We start from the raw sequence: 11,564 nt of genomic DNA on the forward strand, positions 1-11,564 counted from the left end.
CATTAATCAAGAGGGACACAAGATACCCCATTACTGAACACTACAATAATAAACATAATGGCAGTAATAACTTCTGGTTCTACGGTATCGATCACGTACCTCCAAGTAAGAGGAGTTCGAACCGCGAACTGGCACTCAGGCAATTAGAGTCAAAATGGATTTGTCGCTTGCGGGCAATAACGCAAGGTCACAATTCCGACTCTGAGATGCATTTTTTTCTTTAAGCTGTACCTTGTTGGCATTATCCCATCTTTTTATTTTTTATTCTTGAGATTTTTTGGTTTTGGAATGGATGAGTCACTTGTGGGCCATCCTGCTAGGTCTATAGGCTTACACTGAAACTCTCCTAACTGTACCTTGCCAGTACTATTTTTTTCTCTCATGTAGGGACACCCATCCAATACCAATTATTTTTTATTTTTTTATTATTTATTTTTTAATTATCGTTTGGAAATTTGAAAGTTGAAACTTTTGGTTCTTTTTGAGAACTTACATTCTCTTTTTTGTATATAATAATTTTTCATTCCTCCTTGGTGTCTGATTCGGATCGGCCCTTATACTTGATGCCTTGTTGTTGTCCTTTAATCGACCACGATATATTGTTAACATTAGGTTTAGGATCGATAGTTCCCTTTGGACTTTCCCTATCAGGCGGATCAAGTGGGCTTTTTCGTCTCCTGATTACCATGCAGGTTTTGGATTTCTCACTAGTGCGTAAAAAGTAAAAAAATGGAAATGTTTTCTAAATAATGGGGAGATCATATTAATACATGATGAATTCTCCTTTTAACATAGCTTGTAGAATGGGACTTACAACGCGACGTTTAATTAATACTAAATACTAAAACATACTTTTCTCTTGGTTAGCAACAACTCCCCTTCCTTCCAATGGTTGCTTGGGCAATTATCTGATCGGTGATTTTTGTCCCTTGAATTGTTTACCATTCCATCATGGCTCCTCTTGTTTTTCTCCCCACCCTCTTTTCCTTTTTTCCTTTCTCGCTTTCTAGACTTCTCAGAGATTCGGGGGCATGCACTTTGCCGGTCGATCACCTGACTGACACTTCCTGTCTTTAGTTTTCGTTATATATATCGGTGTGGCGCGACATGGCCTTTCCTTACGGCAGGAATGGAATCATTTCCTGGCTACCGGACCATACGGGACTTCCTAGGTAAGGGTGCCGCCTTCGTACGTAGGAATCGTACGTTTTTATTATTTCTTAACTTCTGAACGGGTCATACTTTACCCGCGACCTTAATGGAAGAGTTTTGCCTTTCAGGACTGTCTCTCCTTGTAATGTATTTTTTCGATCCGGTGCTTGGCAGCCATTTATCTTGCACTTTGTATCTTACACGGAGCGTTTGGGCTGGCCTTCTGTTTGTCGTTTATATTTGTGGGCGGCATTTACAATACTTTGATTACGACATTGGCACCCTCGTTTACGCTTCGCATAGGTTTTCTACATTTCTAAAACGGGTAACTTTGCCGTTTTTTGGTTAGCACCTAAAAAATGGGAATTGCGATATGTGCACTCCCATATTACCGCTTGGACTTACATTAGTCACGTCCAAAGAATGGCACACATGTGAACGCATTCTAGTTGTTCTTCATACATTATGCACATGTGCTACGCCTCACGTATATTATCTGTGCTTTAGGAGACGATCGCAGGGCCCCCCCCCCCTTTTTTTATTTATGTTATTTTTTCCAATAGAATTGGGGAACCCTTCCACCTCTGCTCATATTATGGAGCATTAAAATCAATGTATCTAAGCAGACAAACTCGGCCACTCTGAATTTTTCATGTCATACGCGTAGCAGTCCTAATCTAATACTCATGCGGTGGGTAAGTGTTTCCTAAATTGTTATTTTATGAATGTGTGATATATATATCTTTTATGACCCTAAATGATTTTATTAGACACACCATTAGACCCACCTGACTCTCTTATTACATCATCTACGGATTAGTTTTAGTAACTATATATGGCTTCCAACTTTTTTACTGAGGTTTTATAATGTACAAATTAGCGCTTTATATTTGGGTTTTGTTCTTGAAAGGGGTTATTATACCCACCATATGTTTGTTTACTACCGCGCTGTCAGCCCTTTTAGATACCTCTTGTACCGAGGACCACTTAGTATTTGTCCTTTGGTGTCTTATGCTTAGTTTGTATTTACATACAATTGCTTATTATTTCTTTATATTAGACTTATGATTTCGGGAACTTCCCATGAATACGGGATGATACCAAAGTGCTCTGTTTTTTTAACTAAACAAAATACGCATTTTTGTGGTGAGTGCCTTTTTTCCTCAATAATACTCTCATGACTAGTTTCTCTGAGTAATTCTCTCTCTTCTTTTCTACATCTGGTCTTTTTCTTTGTTTTTTTCTTTGTTTTATCTTCTCTTTATACTCACATTCTCTTTCTCTTTGTTTATTTCTCTATCTCTCCTTCCCCCCCCCCCTTTTTTGTTATTTCCATCCTCCTTTCCCTTTTGGGTTTTTCATTTACTTAATAATCAGTGAAAGCTTGCCCCACTAATATAGTATTGACGCTCGCTATATCTCTAGACAAACAAAGATACATATGTGTTGGTTTAATGTTTTATAAATGTAAAACAAATTTCCTTTGCTAATGTCTTTATGTGTCAATTGTTTATGATTTTTTGTGCGCTACATGATCCCTGTACCTACAATTTTTACATGTATTATACTTGGTGTAACGTGTGTTGCTTTATATGGTGTATACGTTATTTATTTGTTGTTATGTCACTTGTCTACAGCCTTGAAGAAGTTCCAGTGTGGAACGAAACGCGTTGGCTGGTTTTTTATCTCTTCATATTAGAAGAAAATAAAAAGGAAACGTTAAGGACTTCTGTTTGAATTGGACTATCTATACCTAGTGCACCTTCCTCTTTGTTTTTTGCAAAGAATGAAGAGTAAGACAGAAACGGGATGAATGTGTTTTTCTTCACATTATGCCACACATTTTTCCAATGGCAGGCATATACCTTCTTGGTGGAGGGACGCCGGGCTGCAAAAGCTGACATTACAGACTTCGGGAGGAAGGTTGAAAGCTGTTCCTCCATGCATACTGTAACAGAAGACCCTCCCGAAGGGGCAGTCTGATCAGAGAATCCATGGGCATGCTCAGTAGCTCGGGATACGAGACTCTCCACACCAGTCCAGAGCCAGAAGGATGACTTGTGCCCGGTCGTTCTTGATCTTCTTGCGAATTCTGGGCAGGAGTGGTATAGGCGGAAAGGCATACAGGAGGCCTGTGCTCCACTCGAGACGAAAAGAGTCTCAGATTGAGAGCTGCCTTGGAAACTCCAGATCTAACCAAGGCTCTCCTCACTGTTGAAAGAGACCTTGCACCACCGAGGGACGGAGATGCCATTTGTGATCCGCTAGTCATCAACGGTTGAGTTTGTCCCCTCTGGCGTTCAGGGAACCTGCCAGATATTGACCCACCAGGGAATTGCCCTGCTGTTCCAGCCATGTCCAGAGTCTTTTAACAAAGGATCCCTGGCCCCACCTTGTCCTGTTTGTTGCAGTTTGTGGCAACGGTGTTGTCCATGAATATTTGCACTAGCCTGCCCTTGATGAATGGTAGAAAGGCTTTCAATGCCAATTGGATTGCATGGTGCTCCAGCAGGTTGATGCGGATTCTGCCATTGACCAGAGTCCTCTGATCTCCACCTCTCCTAGATGACTTCCCTATCCCAGGAATGTCAGATCTGTCATTACTGTGAGATCTGGTTGGGGAAGGAAGAGGGTTCTGTCTTTGACCCAATCGCGGTTCATTAGAAAACACTGCAGATCTTTCACAGTTTCCTACTAGATCTGGACCATGTCGGAGAGATTCCCCTGATGCTGTGCCCATTGAAACTTCAAATCCCACTGCAGCACCGCATATGCCATTGGGCATGAGTAACCAACAGGAGGCCATGAGTCCCAACAGCCTCAGGGTCTGCCTCCCCAAAATCCAGGTTAGAGGCTGAAACATCATCATCAGAGCCTGAATATCCTGGACTTGCCACTCAGGAGGATAAGCCTGAAACTACACTGCGTCCAGAACAGCTAAGATTAAAGGGAGCTTCTGTGAGGGAGTAGGTGTCACTTTGGCATGTTGATAATGACCCCAGAGAGTGCGGTCTGGAGGTGGGAGATGACAGTCTGGAGGTGGGAGATGACAGCCTGGGGTGTGTCCATCTTCAACAGCCAGCCGCGAAGATAGGGAAAGATTGGCACCCTGATCTCTGCAGATGAACTTCCACCATTACCATCATCTCAGTGAACACCCAAGGGGTGCTGGTAAGGCAAAAGGGAGCACGTGAACTGAAAATACTTGTGGCCTACTGTAAACTGTAGATTGTGCAGGTGGGCAAGCAGGACAGGAATGGGAAAACAGGCGTCCTGCAAGTCCAACGCTACTATTCAGAATCCTGGGTCCAGGGTAGACAAGACCTGAGCTAACCTGAGCATTTTAAATTTCTCCTTCTTGAGGAAAAAGTTGGGGGCCAACAAATATAAAATAGAAAGAAGGTTTCTGTCCTTTTTGGGAACCAGAAAGTAGTAGGCATAGTAACCACAGCACCGTAACCCTCGCTATGACTCCCTTGGCCAAGAAAGCAATGACTTCCTTGCCGAGAAGGGACAGGTGATCCTTCATCAGTTTGTCATGAGATGGTGGCATGTAGGGAGGAGTTGTCACAAAGGGGAGGGAGCAGCCCCTTCAGCTAATTTGCAAAACCCACCTGTCAGATGTGATGGACTGCCAGTGGCACAGGTGAAGACGAATCCTGCTGCCAAGTGGATGCATATGCTGGTAATCGGCAGATTAGGAGGGTTTGGAGGCTGCCAGGGTGAGTGGGGGACTAACCAGACTGCTGGCTGCCTGACCCACGAGGTCTGTGGGTAATGCGTCCTCAACCATGAAGAGGCTGGGAAGCATCAGTGACTGGGAGGGAACTTGCGTGGCTGAAAGCCCCTTTGAGAAAAGGTAAGAAAGGTAAGAATGGCCCAAGGAACTGGCAGTAGCCCGATTGTCCTTGAAGCGCACCAGTGCCGAATCAGTTGCCCTCAAACGGCCTGTCCATAAGAGAAGGTTGGACATCCTGCTGAAAAAAAAGGCCACCATGTATGAAACCACTCTGCCCAGCGAGTCGGTCGTGTCAAGTCTGCAATGGTTAGCGAACTTTGCTGCATCTCTCCCATCAATAACAGCCCTGAGCTTACTCTAGGACCATCTGCAGCACCTACGCAACCATGTCCCACAGAGCGTGGGAATAACGGCCCAAAAGGCATGTGGAGTTCACAGACTGCAATGCCATGCTGGTGAAAGAAAACATCTTCTTCTCCAAAGAGTCTAGTCCTTTGGATTCCCTATCTGGGGGAGTGGTAGGGAATTTGCCTAGGGATGTCAAGGCTTGGCCCACCAAGCTCTCTTGAGTAGGGTGTTGGATGAGGAAGTTTGGGTCCCCTGAGACAGGGAGGTGGTGGAAACGTCCTATTCACAGGAGCCCCTGTGTGGGGTTTGGACCAAGTCCCCAAAATGACATCCGTGATGGTGCCATTGAAAAGGAGTGGTAGTTCTGAAGGGAGGACTCCCGGTTGCAGCACCACTGTCAAGACATTAGTGTTGACTACCAATGATGGCAACTGAAAGTCAAGGACCTCAGTGGCCCTCCACAATACCATTGCATAAGAAGTTCCCTCCTACATAGCCATGGTGGAAGGAGCAAGTAAACCAGTATTTGGAAAGTATCCAGTCTGCTGGCTTCACCCAGTTCCTCACACCAGTCCATGTTAGGGTTTTCTTCATATGACTGGTATTCCTCAGGGTCCAGTAACCCCTCCTAATCCTTCCTGAGTCCTAACACATGGGAATAGGGCTCATCTCCGATCTAGGAGGCAAATCTCCTGTCGGAACCGGATATGGCGATAGACAACACCCTGCCCGCTCCGTTTTGGTGTTCGGAACGGGATGCTGCCACCTTTGGGTGCCAGGAACATCGGCATCAGGGAAGGTTGAGACAGTACGACTGGCGCAGGTCCAGATCCAGGAACAGATACATGGGGCCTGACCGGTGCGGAATCAGATAGGGCCCCAAAGGCATGCCGGTGGGTTTAGTCTGCCCAAATATGTAGCGTTAGGCCTCATTAAACCCTATTAGTTGAGTAGGGGTTGCTCCAGCTCCCAGAAAGTGGAGGTGCGGGGTCGGCACAGGTTCTAATGCTGAGCCAGGCCGTGAATGACGACACTCCCTTATCACGTCGGCCGACCGACAAGGAGAAGTCAAAGACCACTCCGACTTCTTCTTGTGTCGAGACTTACCCAAATGTCCAGAGGATTTAGAGTGGAACGAGGATCTTGGCCCCACAACCGCTCCCAGGATTCTCCCCTCAACCAGACCACTCCTGCAAGGCTTAAAGATTCATGGCACCGCAGACGGAGCACGACTTTGGGTCATGGCTGCACTCGAGACACCAACAGCATACATGATGGAGATCCACCACCAACATCAATCAATGAGAGGCTGCACTTGGCTTGAAGCCTGATTTCCTGGAGGACATCCCTGTCACACCAGGAGGAGGAAAAAACCTAAAAAAGAGTTGTCAAAAAATTCCAGTCAGTGACAGAAGGGGTAGCTCTTCTCCATATCTGCGCTGGCTGGCGTGGAAAGAAAATAACTGATGTCAGCGCACCTAGGTGGTGCCTATATAGGTGCCACGGATGTCAATTCTGGTGCAGGCGACGCCACCAATGCACACGGAGTCGACGACACCACCTACTGGCGTGCAGGTGGACTACTCACTAAAAATCTTACAGATCCTGTCTGACGCCAGGGAAATTCTAAGTAAGGAATCTGCTGCTAGAAGTCTCCATCAGATTAGGGTGAGCAGGAATACTATTTGTGAGGGATTAAACTACTGCAAGATAACAGTGAAGGAGAATGTTTATCATGTATGGGTAGGGTAACTGAATCAGTAGACTTTGATTGAGTAACCAGTTTCCTTTCTGCTGTCTGTGTGTGAGGATTCAAACTTAAAACCTCAGGCCGAAACACTCAGATACTCATTAGCTACATGCTTGGATTGAACTTGGAAGCATTCACTCTCAGTTGGGAAAATAATGGAGAGGGTTTGAGAGACAGATGATGTATGTAGGTGATATCTTGCTGATGGAATTAAAGCATCTCAGGTATGTAGGTATGCCTCGTCATATCAAAGTCCATCAACTCACACACTTAACCACAAGTATATAAAAGACCTAAATGGAGGACAGATGAGAGATACAAGAGAGAGTTATTTCATTTAGAACACTCCTGTCAAAACCTTACCAGGTCTAGCTACAGACATGCCAGTAACAAGCCAAGGAGTATCCCAAATTCCTCCTGCAACTCGGAGAATCCGGAGTAGATGGTTGTCATGCAAACATTAAACCATGGAATTGGGGAAGGGGAGGAAACAAAGAGGTGACAGAAATGGAAACAACAGTGGTTGAACTACAATTAAGGAGCCCGAGTACTTAGTAGTTGCAAGGTAACTGGCCATTACTACCCTATTCTAAAATATCCCCTGGCAGTGCCTGCATTCCCTCGGGCCTTGCTCTGATTGGTTCATGCGTTAAGTCTAACCTGGAAGACTCACCTATTCACTCTGTGCCCCAAGCGTCAATGTGTTGGAATGGGTAAATACGATGTCAGAGAATACCATGATATGTGCTGGCCCGACAACTGTAATACCAATAAATGCATTGTCAACGTATGCCATAACTTGTACACGCATAACAATGTCAATACCCATAACTGTTGATACAATGTTGATGTACGACATGATCTAGGCACAAATAACTATGCCAATATCAGTAAAGACAATATCGATGCCCCTATGACAACTATACGCATAATGTTGAGAATGTCGATAAAAATGATACCAGTGACTGCCATATTATTTTCAGGAGTTTCAATGAACTTGTATCATTGCTGTCAATTCATCCAAGCTGAGCTCCCCATCAACCCCGAGTCAGTGATACGTGCTCAGGCAGGACCTGCGACCCAAACCCACTCCTATCGAATAAAAGGTCACAAGTGGGGTCTCATTTAGCCCAAAGACAAACACGCACCCAGGGAAAACCCTGATCAATCCCACAGATAGATAGTTGCACCACAAACAGGTCCAAGGAAATTGGCCCCAATAAAACAAGTTTGGCCAAAGGCTGGTGTTCGCAAAAATACCACAAAGCTAGATACCACATCTAGATAGGAACACTCAGCCAATCAGAACACTACTAGGGATGTGTGGCAAACTGCACTCTGCCGGTGGAGTTTGAAACTCCATGCTCCGCTTAGAAATTCAAAGTTCAGCAAAAACTGTTGCTGACCGCTGGCGGAACAGAGTTTACCCTCGCACCGGTGCTCACCCCACTCTCACAAATTAAGCACTGGCTGTCAGGCGGCATTATTTGCAGTTCCAAACAAGTTATGCCCATTTTGTGGTGGGTTTTCCAAGCCTCACTCTGCACTGCTTCCTCCTACGCTGCAGCCTCGCTGAATAAGAGATATTGTCAGCTGGACTAGCCCTTGGCGGTATCTTAGTCTTAAGAGGATCTCCGCTGGTTATCGACAACTTCCCTGATTTACAGGATGTGTTCGTGTCAGGGGCATAAAAGACAAGACATTTGATCACAAGGCCTAACAGGCAAGAGATGAGTTTCCTACCTGGGAGTAGTTTTTGAGCCGAACAGGTTCAGGTGGGAGGGGGCCTAGAGGACACAAAATTGGGTGCCATGAAACAACAGTGTCGGTAGTCATAGGGTGCCTTTTAAAATGCGCAAGGGGCTGATGCGGAGCAGTGTCATAATGGGCTCTAATGCAAGGGAGGAAAATGACCTCACATCTCTGGGCCCCATACCACTTAGGACCGTCCGACTGGCAACCGTTAGCCCTGGAACAAATTAACAAACCAGCCCAACGCTGCAGGAGCTCCTCACTAGAATGTAGTCAGGATCATGGGTTGTTTCAAGGTAGTCAAAGCATATTTATTGCACTCCCTAGCCTGCAGCATGGCGGCAGAATAACCTGTCGAGCCTGGCACCACTGCAGAGCAAGTTCACTACATTAGACCATTTCCGCTGACACATGCGGTGATCTGAAGGTAAGTAGTTTGTGCTGGAGTGATATTAGTAGTCCTCCATCAGAACTGTGCTTAGAAACAGTGGAGCTGCACTCAGAAGCGCTTTGCGAGAAATTATGGCCTGATGATATACAACAGTCACTCTCAATGCTTCATTGTCTCCCATGACGTGCATAATACACCACAGAAATCTGTTGTCTCAGAAACACAGAAAGATGACAAAACTAGGTCATTGAACCTCCGGCGGCAGCAACACACTTACCAATGACGGTGTGCACTCCACTGCAGGCTGCAGCCACCACCAGCCGGATCTGCCCTCCTCCATCTTTCGTTTAGAGTCCTGCAGGCTCATGCTGATTGGTGTCTCATGATGGCAAACAAGAGCCATATGGCCCGCACATTGCGTCATGATAAGTCATCAGGACTCAGTAGTGTGTCGCTTCCTGCTCCTGAGAGGAGAGAAACAAGACATTGAATTCACAATGGAGCCTGCCGAGGACTCGGAGCAGAAGATGGAGGAGGGTAGCTCTGGCTGGCGTGGCTACAGCCTGCAATGCAGTGTACACCGTCATTGGTACGTGTGTTGCCACCACCGGAGTTTAAAAGAGTGACTTGATCCAGCTACACATGGTGAAGGGGCCAATTTATTATGTATGTGACCTTACTCCACCTGCTCACGGAATTCCGCGTAGTACAGCCGTTTGTCACTTAACTGAGCTTCGCAGACCCGACCCCGCGAACTCTGCCCAAACCTAGACACGACATGCACACACACGTAATCATTACTCTCTCCTCATGCTACATATGAACACATACACACTGGCCCACACTAGCCCTCTCCAAGGTCGAGAGCCATCTGTGCCCTAACTTGTTCATTTTTGCCTGAGATGCATTTTCAGGAATGTCAGCCAAACTTTGTCGACCAAGAGACTGTCCTCAGACGCATTCTGTCGAGACTCTCCCGGCCGCTGCCTTTAATTAGACAAACGTGTTCCTGTTCTGCCAAACACCTCTTATCTGTACATTTCTTTAAGGCAAATTCTTATCCGAGCAACAACTGACCAGTTATCCAAGCTCTCCATTTATGATTCTTCCTGTACTTTCTCTTCTTGGTCTTTCATGAATCACCAGAAATTGCTTTGTTATTTGGTGCCCTACCTCCTCTATTCATGACACAATACCCTATTGTCTTCCTTCTTTATATAATAATCACTTGTTTCACAGCATGGTCGGCAACTGAAGCTCCAAATCAAAATATACTTAAAATATTTTCAGATGTGAAGCTGGTAAATTTTTTAAAACATGTTAAAAGAGGCAGTAAAAAGCTACCGCTGTCACTCAGGGCCACAGAGCTTGAACAACTTGTAATGCCCTTAATTAACAGTGCACTGCTTCCCAATTGTCTACTGTCAGAAGAACATGAGCACCAGTGGATGCAAGGGGAAAGAAGTATGCCACTCCGTCACACAGGGAGTTAAGCAATGGCACCCCGAATAAAAGGCAAGAAAATAATTGTCCTCAGCTCAAAACCCCACTGTGGCGCTTTAACCTACAAGAATAGGATCAGGCTCTCTACAGTACACCACTACCTCAGGCGCAGTAGTCAAAATACTTTGCCAACAGGCATGAATGAAAGGCCAAGTTTACTATTTTATACACCCATGAAAAACTGATACCAAGGATAAATGTTTTACTGAGTGCAATAACTAGTATCAATTGCAAGTTGACCCCTCAAAATAGGACATACAATGCCAATTGTGGTGGGATAAAGAATCAGGGTTTCCAATACTGTCCCATTTTCTATTAAATTCAGTAAGTAGTGATTGACATTTTGACCCTTTATCGTCACCAGTCCGCTCTGAGTCTCTTCAGACATGGAACATCAAACTACCTTCATGGAAACAGATCCACAAGATATGATACAAAGTAGAAACAACGTGTACATCGCGCCGAGTGTTAATAAACAGATGGAGTCAAAGCCAGAGCCACAGCGCAGATCCCACCTCCCCACCAAGTTTTTCTGCAGAATATCTGGAAGAACATCAACCAGAAACTCTTAAATCAAGGTAAACTAATGGCAGACTGTTAGCTCTTTATGCTAAGGTGATCAGGCTGAAGCACAAGGTTGATCGGCTGGACCAACGCCTTTTTTTCTTTGATTACAGTTCTTTGTTTACTTAGATTTTATGGTTGAGCTTTCTTGTTGGGAATTGTAATAGGGTGGGTGTGCAATGGGTACTGTGGTTGGAATTACCTCTTGATGTGGAATTAGTTTTGTAATATAAACGGAAACACATAATTTATTTTCTTCTTTAGTATTTTCCGTTATGTGATGTATTATGCTTTGCTGGATGTAGCCATGATATAGCAGGAAGGTTCACCTGGAAGAGGTTAAGTCCCATTACAGATGAAGTTTC

Source organism: Triturus cristatus, chromosome 3_2 (assembly GCF_964204655.1).
Source record: "Triturus cristatus chromosome 3_2, aTriCri1.1, whole genome shotgun sequence".
NCBI classification, from domain to species: Eukaryota; Metazoa; Chordata; class Amphibia; order Caudata; family Salamandridae; genus Triturus; species Triturus cristatus.